Consider the following 14,659-nt stretch of genomic DNA (forward strand, 5'->3'; position numbering starts at 1 on the left):
ACGAGCTGAATCCGCGATCTTCGGTAGCGGATGCGGGAGCCTCGGCGCCCTTGAACAGCACCCTCCAGGCCTCTTCGTACGTAGTGTCGAAGAGCCCGCTCAAAGTCTGGTGCTGCGTCGGATCGAACTCCCACAAGTTGAAGTCCCGCTGTTGGCAGGGGAGAATCCGGCGGATGAGCATGACCTGGATTACGTTGACAAGCTTGAGCTTCTTGTTCACCAGGGTTTGGAGACAGGATTGGAGTCCGGTCAGCTCTTCCGAATCGCCCCACAGCAGGCCCTTCTCTTTCCAGGAGGTGAGCCACGTGGGGATGCCAGATCTGAATTCGGGGGCCGCTACCCATTCGGGGTCACGCGGCTCGGTGATGTATAACCACCCCGATTGCCACCCTTTGATGGTTTCCACGAAGGAGCCCTCGAGCCAGGTGACGTTGGGCATCTTGCCCACCATGGCGCCTCCGCACTCCGCTTGGCTGCCCCCCACTACCTTCGGCTTGACATTAAAGGTCTTTAGCCATAAGCCGAAGTGGGGCTGGATGCAGAGGAAGGCCTCGCACACGACGATAAACGCCGAGATGTTGAGGATAAAATTCGGGGCCAGATCATGGAAATCCAGGCCGTAGTAGAACATGAGCCCCCGGACAAAGGGGTGGAGTGGGAAGCCCAGTCCGCGGAGGAAATGGGGAAGGAAAACCACCCTCTCATGGGGCCCGGGGGTGGGGATGAGCTGCCCCTCGTCGGGGAGCCGGTGCGCGATATCGCTGGACAAATATCCGGCCTTGCGCAGTTTCTTGATGTGCCCCTCCGTGACGGAGGAGGCCATCCACTTGCCTCCCGCTCCGGACATGGTTGGAGAAGGTTGAGGTGAGATGTGCGGACTTGGGCGCTGGAGCTCGAGTGCGCAGGAGATGGATAAGCAAAGGAGGAAGAAGGCGTAGGTAAAAAGGTGGATCCTTATCCTCTTATATATGGGCGGACGAAACTATACGTCTCCACCAGCCCGGTAAAACTCGCTTATCTCCCAAGCGCCGCAATCAATGGCGCGGTTGGGTTACCCACGTCCGTATTGATGAGAATCCCGGAATAAGGGGACACGATCTCTGCTTTGATAAGACGTGCCAAGGAAATCACTTCGCTAAACGCGCTGAGGTGGAACAATAAAAACAATTCGAGTAAAGGCTTGGCCGTGATGTGACGTCGTATCACGAAATACGTCAGCAGATCGAACTTGTGTGAATATTATTCTCTCTGCGGTGGAATGTGGAATTTATTTTGCAGAGCCGAACACTATCCTGGTGTTCACAATCTTCTATGAATTATTCGGAGGAGGAACCCGCCTTGCAATGCCGAAAACAATATACGCGCCGGACTCGTCGTCATTGAAGTCTGGTTCAGGGGCTACTGAAGGAGTCCTGGACTAGGGGGTGTCCGGATAGCCGAACTATCATCATTGGCCGGACTCTAAGACTATGAAGATACAAGATTGAAGACTTCGTCCCGTGTTCGGATGGGACTTTCCTTGGCGTGGAAGGCAAGCTTGGCAATACGGATATGTAGATCTCCTACCATTGTAACCGACTCTGTGTAACCCTAACCCTCTCCGGTGTCTATATAAACCGGAGGGTTTTAGTCCGTAGGACGAACAACAATCATACCATAGGCTAGCTTCTAGGGTTTAGCCTCCTTGATCTCGTGGTAGATCCACTCTTGTACTACCCATATCATCAATATCAATCAAGCAGGAGTAGGGTTTTACCTCCATCGAGAGAGTCCGAACCTGGGTAAAAACATCGTGTCCCTTGTCTCCTGTTATCATCCGCCTAGACGCACAGTTCGGGACCCCTTATCCGAGATCCGCCGGTTTTGACACCGACAGTCCCCGTGCCATTCCGCCGTTGGAAGGACCACGACAAGGACGACAACAGCACGGAGGACGATGGAGATGCCGCTGTCTAGCCTGGCCATGCGTACGATGTCACCTTCTGCTACAAGTTAGTTTATTTTGTTTTGAAGTTTTATTAGTCTAACGGATGAAATGTCGTCCGGTTTATGTAAATTATGTTCGAACTTATGTACATTTGCATGAATTCCGTCATGTTTGCATGAATTATGTCTGAATTTGTTTATACTGTCGGTGGAGGTATGGGGCAAGACTTGGACGATCAGCTTACATCGCGGACGAGTCCGGGCTAGTCCACGGACAAATACTATGTCCGGGCTCGTCTACTAACAAATACTATGTCCGTTTTGTGAGGCGGCATTGGAGATGCCTAACATGTTTTTTTTATTGGAACAACTCTCCGGAGTTGAGTGAACATTTCATTTTTACAATCACTGGATATTTTTATTTCATTTTTACAATCGTTGGATATTTTTATAATTTTATTTGATATTACTAATGAACATTTTCATACATACATGCATACACAAAAGAGTACTTTTAGCATGCTCCCTCTTACCCTCTCTTTAATATCTAACAACGTAATAGTTAATCTGACCACTATTTAATCTGAACATTGTTTAATATCTAACAAAGTCGGTAGATCTCCTAGATCATCTTGATCACCCAGTAAACTCAACATGAACCCGTACACATACATGACATATTCCAACACAATGATGATAAAGGGTTTCTCCCCGCTCAATATTCTAAAGCAATGACCGATCACACGATACAACCAGCTTGCTGGGGCCGCAGGCCCGCAGCACAACCAAGCCCGGAAGAAGAAAAAAAAAGAGAGAAATAAGAGAGAAATGCAAGATTAGTTCGATTCATATCAAAGATGCAGTACGGGTTAGCCATGAGATGTCTCGTAACTCGTAAGCCATCGTGCGCTGTCCCAGTTGTCCCTTTGTCGAAAAAAATAAGTGCTGGTGATCTCAAAATACTCCAGCTTTGACAGGTTGCCAATCTGAGGAAGCACTGACCCACAAGATATGTAGGAGAGATCGAGGTGTCTCAAGTTATTAAAAGAACCCAAGAACTCAAGACGGCTATTATGCATACACAGGGAAACCCAGCTGAGAGCGAGGTGCCCCAAATGTTGTAGAGAAAGCAAGGAATTTCTCATCTGGCCTACCAAAGTCTTGTGGCTAAGGTCAAGCTGGATGACATGGCCGGTTACCTCGTCGCAGGTGACTCCTTTCCATCGGCAGCAATCCTGGCGCCCTAGTTGCCACGACTCAAGGTAGTCGTCGACGTCGTCGTCTATGCCTTGCTTGAATACCAGCAAGGCATCCCTCTCGCGCCCTATGCACCTCCCACCGGCCGCATGGGCCGGTTCAAGATGCCTTGCGTCGTTGGCGGGGAACAAGCTGCTCCAAGTTGCCGCCATAAGGAGCAAGACGAACACGGAAGGCGAACGATGCATGGTGATGGTGAACAGGTGGTGGCGGTTATCACCGATGGGTGCAGCTAGCTATAGGAAGGCCGGGGTTTCAATTCCGTTGTGCTACCAAAAAGAGTGAGTTCTTAGAAGGGACGAATGTGGCTAGGGTTGAAGTCGTTGATTCCATGGCGATATTTTTCTCTTTGAGCTTATCATTCCACGGCGATGCATGTGCAGCAGCAGCGAGTCGTCCGTACGTCGTCATGCATATCGCCAGTCAATAACGAAGGCGGCCTTTCGTGGACCGATTTGTGGAGGTTATGCATGCAACGACTGGCCGGCCGGCGATTTTATGTGTGGTGGTGTAGCTAGAGTGCTAGACGGTGATGTGGTTATAGGTTGATAGGCAGCGCTTGAAGTCGTTGGTCAGTCGCCGCGTCTTAATCGGTTGAGAGATGCCTGTGTGGAGGCCGTTAGTCGTCGAGACTTAATTAATCGGTTGGTCACACGTCTATTACACAACTTCAGCCTTTCCTCGGTCGACGCCGAGAACCGTTCATCGCTCCGGCATCAACATTTCCACTTTTTTTTTTGCGGGGAACATTTCCACATCTTATTCCCTGACATAAAATATTGGATTCTTTAAGCTAGATGAACAATCAGATTGAGCAGGTGCGTTTTTAGATTTCAGTAAAAGAACTGTAAGGTTGCTTGAAAATATATGTTTTTTTAGTTGGTCGAGACGATGCTACAATAATATATCTTACGGTACAATGATCATTTTCTTGTATGGTCACCGTGTTGAATACTAATATGTTTTCGTAGTGCAAAAATTGTAGAGTTTTGATCGAGGTCTTTTTTAAAATTGAACTTGTTAAGCAAACTTGTTCAAAACTACATACATTTGAGACGTATCAAGCCCATGAAAGGGAACATGACACAGGGCAGTGCACTCGGCGAACACAGTTTTTCTAGTAGTATGATTAATTGTTCTCCATAACTTAACAACCTCAGCTAGGTTTGGGCGATGCATGAGCGGGGAACGCGACACCAATACCGTATGACCACGGAGATGGTGCGAGCACTCTCGCGTCTCCAAAAAAGCGCCAGGATGAATTGGGGTCAGCTCCCACCGATTCGGTCGCCCTATATAGTCACCTTCACCTCATAGTCCAAACTCCTGCCACCCCCCCCCCCCCCCCCCCTCTTCAAGATTTCCCTCCTGCACACATCGACACCGATGAGTAGGCAAGAGACGCTTCTTCTTTCGTTCAGCCGTACACGGCGATGGCGACTCACGTCCTCCTCTTCTCCAACCTATTCCCCACCTCCTTCGAGCTGCACCAATGGCTATGAGTTCGATCACCACCTACTCTCTTCTCGTTCTAGCTAGATATGTGAGCATGTGGTAGGATTAGATCAGTGACCATGTTGCAACATTGTATACTACCGATTTGTGAGAATGTGGTGTTGTAGTAGCTAGTGGTGATGGATTTGTAGCATGCTAGTTGATGTTGAGGTAGCTACTGTTTTTTCCATGTCGGTAATGATTGGTATCATGCTAGTTGATGTGCGGTAGTGTGTTGAACTTCATGGTATGCTTTAAGATTTAAGAACAGTCATATGGTGGTGTGTTGAAGTGGATGATCTGCGTGTACTATGCTTAAGAACAGTCATATAGGGGAGGTTCCAGCACTGTCGCACATGACAGTGAGGACGAAGAGAAGCGCTGCTTTCTTCGATCCCGGCTGCTATGTACTTAGTACCCGTTCCACTACTGGAAGTGGCAAAGATACAAACTTAATTCAACTGCATATGTTCACAATTTCAGTAGATAATGCAGAGCATGTTCGCAAATTCAGTAGGTAATGCAGACTACTCTGCTCTAAACACTCCGTGCATGAGGATATGCTGATGAACAACTGTCGATGGTTGCAGCCTGAAAAAACCCAGCAGCATCCCGCCAATAAGCCTGTGGCCGGACTGACATTGCCTTCCTTGACGAACAAAAGGCCCAATATTAATTACAAGGTTTTTCATTTGCTCTATGACCAGGCAACGGCTTTTGAAGGGTCTTGTTGTTGAAGATGAGCAACTAGTAACTGGAGCAAGCAGAGCATGAACCAGCAATTCTTCATGGGAAGATGGTCCTGAAAAGGAGACAGGAACCAGAAAAAAGGAAACTTTGAAAGGACATGCTCCTGTACAGTGAATGGTCCCATGAAAACAGTACAAAACAGTAGAATTCGATTGTAGAATACTCGTGGCTGTCGAGCGGCAGTCAAGTGGTAGGCGCGAGATGGACCGTTGGATCACTGAAGCGTTAACTGAAGGTGTTGGCCATATAACTGAATAAAATTACAGTTTATCTTTTCCAGGCATGATACTATAAGGTTTCAGATTCTCCGGCAAACATCAACAGACTCATTCAAAGTTGTCATTTATGGTCATTGACACCACTCCATCCATCCGGATGTGCTTGTGAACAGCTGTCGACGGTCGAAAACCTGAGAGAAATATTACACACTTATAAGCCTTTCGCCGGACTGACATTTGCCTTCCTTCATCAGGAACAAAAAGAAAAGGCGCAATATTACACGCTTTTCATTTCCTCTGATGAGGTTGACCAAACATAAGCGGAGTTCGCAACATACTCATTCCATCAGAACTCCACCGTCCTGCGGGGCCATGCAATCCCATCAGACTCGTCAGAGTCGTGGTCTGAGGATAAAGAAAAGGCTGAACAAACCAAACCAGAGTTAGTAAGACTGTAAATACAGAAAAAGTGACGTTCTCCAAACACAAGTGGAAAGACAAGGCAGCAAAGGAGGTTACAGTCTTACTCGTAATCATCTGTTAATATTTTCTTCGGGTTGTGATTAATCGCTTGCCAACATGGATATCCAACTGTTTGACAATACTTCATAAATTCATCATTGCAGAAATCAAGTGTAAACTCCTCAAGAGACTGCGGCAGTGTTGGAAGTGAAAAGATACTCAAGCATCGAATAATCGACAGTTTTTTGAGTGACGTGAGATGCTCCATATTGCCTGGTAAGGCGTCCCAGCTACAGCACCAAATCTCAAGTACACAAAGATGAGGGAAAGCCTCAAGTTCAGGAACAGGTCCCAGTTGACCACAGGAGTGTAAAATAAGTTGTTGCAGGTCCTTTGGGCCACAATTTTGCTTGCACACCATCCAGTCTGGGTACCTCAAACCTTCGTAGCCAATGATTTCCAATGTTTCAAGGCCAGTGGGAGGACACAGACCCTCAAGTACCTCTGCTCGGACTTCTAGACTGCACCTTGTGTCATCAACATCCCATATCAATACCAGTACTGTGAGCTGTTCCTTGGCAGTTAGATTGGCTTCAAGAGCTTCCTCCTTGCTTTCAACATTGTCAAGACCACAGATCCTCAGGGTGCCACGAAGCTTGTTTAGGTCTCTAAGCTGCTTTACCTCATACCCTTGTTCATTTCTTATTATGAAGGTTGGTATAGTTTGGAGTGAGATCAGTCTGCCTATATTAGAGCATTGGACGGATATGTGCCGCAAGTTGGTAAGTTGGTCAAAGGAAAAATTTCAAAACATGCTCTTACCAAAATTTAGCAGCTGGATATGGTTGAGTTTAGTTAGTGTGCTTGGTAAAACTATTGACTTGTATGAGTAGCCCATCCTCAAAGCAAGATACCGCAAGTGCTTTATAACTGACTAATAGATTTTGGAACCAAGAAACGTTTACGTTTCTTGAATACTCGAGGTATCATCATATTCTACACGGATAGTACCCTCAGTTTTGGCACCCTCTTGCATATACTCTCAATGAAATCTTCTCCATTTTTTAATGAACATCAAAATGATAAATAATTAGAGTGCGTAAATGTTCAAATCTAAGGATCTTCTCACTAATCAATTCCCAATCATAATTCTGAACCAACAGATGACGAACATCTTGAGGAACATCTTTCCAGCCTTGTGTTTGGCTCAAATTCTGGATTATAAAGAAATCACTTCCAGAGATCTTGTTTGCTAAATCACGTAACAGATCATGAATTGTAAAGCAATGATTTCCTTCTGGTTGCACAAATGAGCATGATACTAACTCTTGAATGTAACCCTCAGCTACATCTTCCATATCCTCAAATGCACAACTGGTCTTTACAAACCCTTGCGCATGCCACTGGCGAACTAAGTCAACCCTTCTCAACTTAGATCTTCTAGGGAAAATGTTGCAGAATTCAAAGCATCGTCTGATGTCCAGATTAAGCTGCTGATAGCTCCACCAAAGAGCATCCATGGTATCATTCAACATCTCAAGATTTGCAGTATTTGTCCAAAATGCAATATTTGGGTTTGTCCCAAGCCTTCCGGCCACATATTCTCAGGATGCCGTTAGAGACCTGTGCCGCCAAATAATGCCCTTTCCTGGAAGTGCAACGGGCTCATCAACATCATGATGCCATTAAACTCAACCGTCCTAGGGATGCCCAGCAGCCATCCAGCAGGTCTGGATCGCGCCACCTCACTTATCCACGGCCTCCTTGTTCTCTCCATCATGCCTCCTTTTTCTAAGATTATCTCTCCTAGCTAGTCCTTTATATACTAGAAAAGGGTCATTCATCCGCGTGCGGTGTGCGCGTGTGACTTTCTCTCCTCCGTGGTCTCACGGTAGTATTTCTTCCACATGGCGCCGTCTCCGACACCGTGCACGCGTCCATATGACAGTCGAGTCTCCACCGGAAGTCCTTTCAATATGTTCAACGCCCGGTTGAATGGAGTATCCCATTTGGGCCTCGCCAACGCCTCAGATGGCGAGTTGCTTTCGGCCGCAATCCTGTGCTGCTCTCTCTACAAAAGCACAAGAATCGTTTACAAATATGACAAACGTGCAGTCGAATTGATCAGAAACTAAAATTACCAACAGTCTCATGAACTCCGTCGTGACCGGGTTCGTCTCAAAAACCTTCTTCACTGGGTCCCAACAGTGCCGGGCCCAGAGGATGTCACGCTCCTGCGGGACGGTGAACTCCGCCAAGGGGTCTGGGATGCCCAGACTCTCAGCTTCTGCGTCCTCCTTGGCCCATATGGACCTCTTCCCGTGGTAACCACGGCTTCTGAGGTGGTGGCACCCAATGTTCCTCTGTTGAAGCCCCTTCATGTACTTCCACTTTTTTTTGGCAGCTTCGGCCTCGCAAGCCGCCTTGAATATTTCAAAGTGCTCTGTCGTGATTGTCGGATTATCCTTTACAATCTCGGAGTAGAGTTCCTTTTTGTTGACGATCCGATGTCTCACCCTTGCTTTCGAGGCGGCCAACGCGTTGCTAAACTTGCTCATGGCGTGTTCGTTTATCTTCTTCATTGTCGGGTCCTTATCTGGATCTTTATAATCATTTTCATTCCGGCTCGGGAATAAGAATATCTGGTGCAGCTTCTTTAGGAGGGAGGGCCTCATATTATCTATCTTCTTTAGTTTCTCATTGTTGATGGTGGCAGTTGTGCGTACGATGCAACCTATTTGATTGCCGTAGCACGTGCGCGCTTCCGCGGGCGCGTTTGGCTCAAAATTGCCGTCATCCACCTCCGTGACCACCAGTCTAGTAGTCATGTGCTTGTTAGGAAGCCGTTGCCTCTTTACTTTCGGTTCTATACTGGCTCCACTAGTCTCGGCGCTGGTCTCAACTGTCTCAACACGGGTCTCGATGCCGGTCTCAGTCTCAGCGCCGGTCTCGATGTCGGTCTCAGTCTTCGATGTGACAGGTGGACCCAGCAACATCAACTGTTGATCGTCGGCTTCCCTCAAAAATTCCTCTGCCGCCAGGTACACGTGTCGCAGTCACCAGAACCCTGTCCTTCATCGTTGCTAGCCATGTTTCCTACGATTAAATCTAGCCAATTAATTCTAAACCTAATAAAATGAATAATGACATAAAAAAAGGCCTATGCTTTGCAGGAATGTTGACTCCTTCCCGGTGCGGCAAATCCAGGTCACTCGATATGTCCTAGTTTGTAGCACAAGTCATGCCGAAATTCACGAAAAATTTCGGCATATCTTTTTCTAAAAAGTGGACAAATCAAGAACCTGCAATTTGCCGGAACAGAAATGAATTAACATTCCGGCAAAACATAGGCCACTCGGCTTCATTCCCTGGAAACAGTGTTCAAATATCCATCTTCGACACTGCAACATATGTCTAAATATACACGAGTAACCACATGTCCAAATTTCATAAGCTAATTCAAAAACTAAGTGTAGAAGAAAATTCATTTAAATACTAATAGAACAAAATTAAGTTTACTTTAGTGCTCTATAATGATGAAATGAAAAAAAAATTCAGTTAACTACTAATTTCATTCATTTAGGTTATTCATTTAACTTCACCTAATTAACCTACTGTACCACTACTACTAGCAGCACTACTAACCTAATTAACCTACTACTACTACTAGCAACACTACTAACCTACTGCCCTAACTAAAAAGCATCTAATTAACATCTACTAGTACCACTACTGCCCTAACCTAATTAACATCTACTAGTATCACTATATACTACTAGCAGCACTGCTACAACATTTTCTTCATATTTTTCTTTAAAAAAACATTTAAGATAACAAAAACCCTAATTAAACCCTACTGCCCTAACTAACTTTTGCTGTAAACCAAATTTTTTGTTCTAAACTTAATTTTGCTCTAACATCTACTACTTAACATCTTTTGCTCAAAACTAATTTTTTGCTATAAACTAAATTTTGCTCTAAACTAATTTTTGCTCTAAAATGCAGAAAGAGAGGAGGGGTGGGGGCTTACAAAGAGGGGAGAGACCATGGGGGGAGGTGCTCGGTGACGGAGGCACGCACGCACGCATCCACGCAGGTACGCACGCACGCACGCCGGCCACTAACCAGCTAACTACATGCAACTGACTCCTACATGCCGTCCAGCACTTATCCACTCAACTGATCCATTACTTGCATGCATCTGGCGAATGACCTCATCCATGCACTCCAGGACTCGGCCGCTCAAGTGGCCCAAAGAACCGGTTTTCATAAAATCTTGGAATTTTGGATTTCTTGCGTATGAAGGGATTCAAACAAAATTTTGAATCCAAATATTTTTTTGCATCACAATTTTATATCTTATATCTTATATATTATATTTACTAATCGGAGGCACCATTGAAGCCTCCACGTTAATTGTAGATAACAGATAATATTAGCTTTTAGATGATAATCATGCGGCTAAGATTACATGGTAGGAAAAGAGTCCTATTTCTATATGTAGGTGTTGATCTTCCCGCGAAAAGAAAAACAGCCATATAGGTGATTAAAAAATACACAGCCGTACATGAATACATAAGTAGGATTAGATTACTGAAATGGCTTCTTGGTATAGTACTTTACAGCAACGCCTCCTGAAAACTGCTAAAACATAAGGCCCTGAATTGATCACAGTAGCTGCAACAACGATGCCAAGAAATCAAAAGGCAGAGAAGGAACTACTAGATGAAATCCACTACTGCTGCTACTAATTAAGAGTCCAACAGCGTCCCAGCTACAGCATATATGTAGCAATGATTTTCTCACACTGAATTAATAGCACTTACTAGTTTTAATGAATTCTCTCACACTGGATAGGACGTACTACATACTGATCCTAATGGTCAAATTAAACAGTAGGGTCATATAAGTCTGGTCCACTCTAAAAATGGCAGTGCACAAACAAATATCAGAAACCACACCAAGCCAACTGCAGAGAGCTTTTTTTAAAGGGAAATATAATAATATCATGAAGATACCAATTACACCTAACCTCTGCACCAATAAGATATCACAAAGGCATCAAGAATGCACACAACCCGAAAAAACAAACAAAGGCCTTGCCACAGTGATCAACTCCTGAGAAGATAGTACACATTTCATTTCCTACGGGTGTTTATTGCTTTGAGAAATGTCCTATGTTGTATTGGGTTCCTTATATTGTACCCAGATGGAACCCAAAATGTAACTTCCGACTTTTTTTTAGACAAATACATTCTGACTATGTAGTTTCTTTTTCAGGGCTAATTCTGACTATTTGGTAAAAAAAATCACGAGTCCATAAATATTTTGTTTTTTTAGAAACACCTGTAATTTTATTTATACTCATGTAGTCGCACCTAACACGGTCGGTCGTCTCGTGCTTGTAATACTCCTCCATCATAGTGATTGTGCCTTCGTGCGTCTGTGGTTTTCTCCCGCAAGGATTTTCACGTAAAAATCTGTGTGCTCTTGTGTCTCGTTTATCTCGTTTTTATCTAACAAATGTGAAGGTCTTCTAACACAAAGTTTCCCCTCCATTCGTCATTTTCGAAATGATCAAGAAAGATGCAGCCCTTTGAAAAGTTGCAGGCGTGAAGCACTTGGTTAAACTAATGACGGGAGAGTAATGACTTATTAATAAAGGGGATCAATGTAATATCACTCTAACTTCTTCTTAGATAATGGGTGAGGCAAAGTTTTTGCCTCCGTTTCGAAAATAATAATAGGTTAGGTGTTTGGTCATCTTGGCTTATTTTCACCGGTTTTGGCAATTTTTTCTTCACTTTATTTTAGCTTCCTTTGTGAGCATGTATTGAATCTTAGACATTTTTTGATCTTTTGCTTAATAAATTGGTTGCATGCATCACTCTGATGCAGAGGCCTGAAATGATACAATCCACTTTTTTAAAAAAAACATTCATTCCTAGTCGTACCAAGATGTCCAACTTAGCTAACTACCAAACCAACAATCAATGGCGTACAATAATACGTCAAGCAAGTGGTGAAGCGATCGAGGACCCAAGACCACGTGGGTCTAATTTCACCGCACTGCAGGGAAGGTGACACTGTACTTCTTCCACAACGATACTTCTTCGTGAAGGACAAACTTGGCTGCTTTTTGTGTTGACCAAGCAAACGACGTACTAGCTCGACGGGCCAAACATCGGACTGGGTCCTGTGGCAGCCACTTTAACCAGAAAAACTAAATTTATGCAATCTTATCTTAGCGAGTAGTAGTAGTAATTGAGCTTTTTGTCAAGTCTATGAATCCTGCGTCGGCTCCCGGTTGTCCGTTTCTTTCAGGCTTCTCGGCTACCATCAAGGATGACATCCTAACTTTGTTCCTCGAATTTTCTAGAGGAACCCTTGATGTAGCCCGCCTTAATTATGGGATCATATCCTTGATCCCGAAAATCCGAGGGGCTTCGGATATTAGGCAATTTCGGCCGATTACCGACCCAACGTAATCTTTCGGATTTTGGCTACGGGGTACGCCACTAGGGCGGCCCTTATTGCTTCTAGGATCCATCACCTGAACCAATCGGCCTTCACTAAAGGCAGATTTATTCTGGATGGGATCCTAGTCTTTCATAAAATCCTTCATGAAGTTAGGCATAAATGCTTCCGCGCGGTCTTCTTTAAGATGGACTTTCACAAGGCTTATTCAGTACATTGGTCCTTCCTTTGGGAGGTAAAGTTGAAACGCGGATTCAACCTCCATTGGGTTACTCGCTTAATGCAATTAGTGACCAGTGAACGCACGGCGATTAACATCAACGGAGAGGTGGAGCCATATTTTCCTGCTGGTCAGGGGGTGTGTCAGGGAGACCCCCTCTCCCCCTTCCTTTTTAACCTGGTGGTTGACGCCTTGGCTACAATCTTGGACTTGGCCAGGCGGGCTGGCCACATTAGAGGTATCTATCCCTATCTCACTGGAGATGGGGGGCTCACGCATCTTCAGTATGCGGACGATACGATTCTGATGGTGGAGGGATCTGATGAGGATGTCCAACACCTCAAGTTCTTGCTCCTTTGTTTCCAGGAGATGTCAGGGCTTACTATAAACTTCGCGAAGAGCGAGGTGATGGTGCTTGGATACTCCGCGGAGGAGGCGAATAGTATAGCTAACCACCTCAACTGTTGCTTGGGATCCTTCCCGACAACCTATCTTAGCATGCCGATTAGCAAGGTTGGAAAAAGCGGTAGGCGTAAGCGGGGCGGTTGGCCTTTTCCTAGTGCCTAGGCGGTGCCTAAGCGCCCTAGGCGCGGCCTAGGCGGCAATATAGTTTTAACTCAAAGTGTATCTGTGATTTTTATGTGGGTGTTGATATTAATTTAGGGCATATGAATAAGTTTATTGCTGGCTACTCCCACTGGAATATAACCTGCTTGGCATATCTGTGCAGTATGTGGCATGATTTCTTGCTTGGATAGGCAATTCCTTGCTTTCCCTAGCTAGACCTCCATTTATGCCCTAGGTGAGGCGTTTGGCCATTGCCTAGCGCCTAGGCGTGCCTAAGCGCCTCCTAGGCACTGCCTTTTCCAACAGAGCCGATTAGTGATGTTCGCCTTCAGGAAAAGGACCTCCGCCCTACGGTTTCCAAGCTCCAATTCCAGGCAGAACCGTGGCAAGGGCGGTGGCTCTCCAAGGCAGCACGGGTGGTTATTATGAACTCATCCCTTATTAGCTTGCTCATGTATATTATGGGATTCTATAGTCTAGATGAATCCCTCCATCAGGAGATCGCCAAGTACCACTCCCGGTTCTTTTGGGCGGGAGAAGGGAATAAGCAGAAATACCACATGATCAAGTGGTCCGAGATCTGCAAGACCAAGGATCAGGGTGGCGTTGGTGTTATCTCCTCGAAGTGTATGCATATCGCTCTTCTCGCCAAGTGGATGTGGCGCATAGAGACGGGTGCCGGCGGTTTGTGGTTAGATATTATCCGCACAAAGTATCTGCGTGGACAACCTCTCGCCTTTGCCCCCCGGGTTGGGGGATCCCAGTTCTGGCAGTCAATTATTCAATTGATGCCGATCCTCCGGGTCGGCACGTCGATTGTTGTGTGCTCGGGATCCAATACATTATTCTGGCTGGACAGATGGTCGAGAACCAGACCGTTCGCGGAAAGATTCCATGCCTTATTCTCGATTTGCTCCCACCCACATCTTTCGGTGGAAGCGACCCTTCATGACATAGGCACCATCTCCTTTCGTCGCACCTTTAGGGAACTTGGGCGAGAGCAGTGGGACGAGCTTTTGGAGTGTGTGGCACTGCACACTCCCTCACTTGAACCAGACTCTGTTGCGTGGCACCTTGAGCCGAGTGGGACATTTTCCACTAAGTCCCTATACCGCGCGATCTTGCTGACTCTGGGTCCCAATAAACTTACGGTACTATGGGAGATCAAGTTACCACTTAAGATATGTATCTTCTTGTGGCAACGGGTTTGTGGCCGCCTGCCTTCGGGCACGGAGGTCCAGAAGCGCAATGGCCCGGGTGATGGCCTTTGCCCCTTATGTGGAGTTCC

Source organism: Triticum urartu, chromosome 1A (genome assembly GCF_056163025.1).
Source record: "Triticum urartu cultivar PI428250 chromosome 1A, HENAU_Tu73, whole genome shotgun sequence".
In the NCBI taxonomy this organism is placed as follows: Eukaryota; Viridiplantae; Streptophyta; class Magnoliopsida; order Poales; family Poaceae; genus Triticum; species Triticum urartu.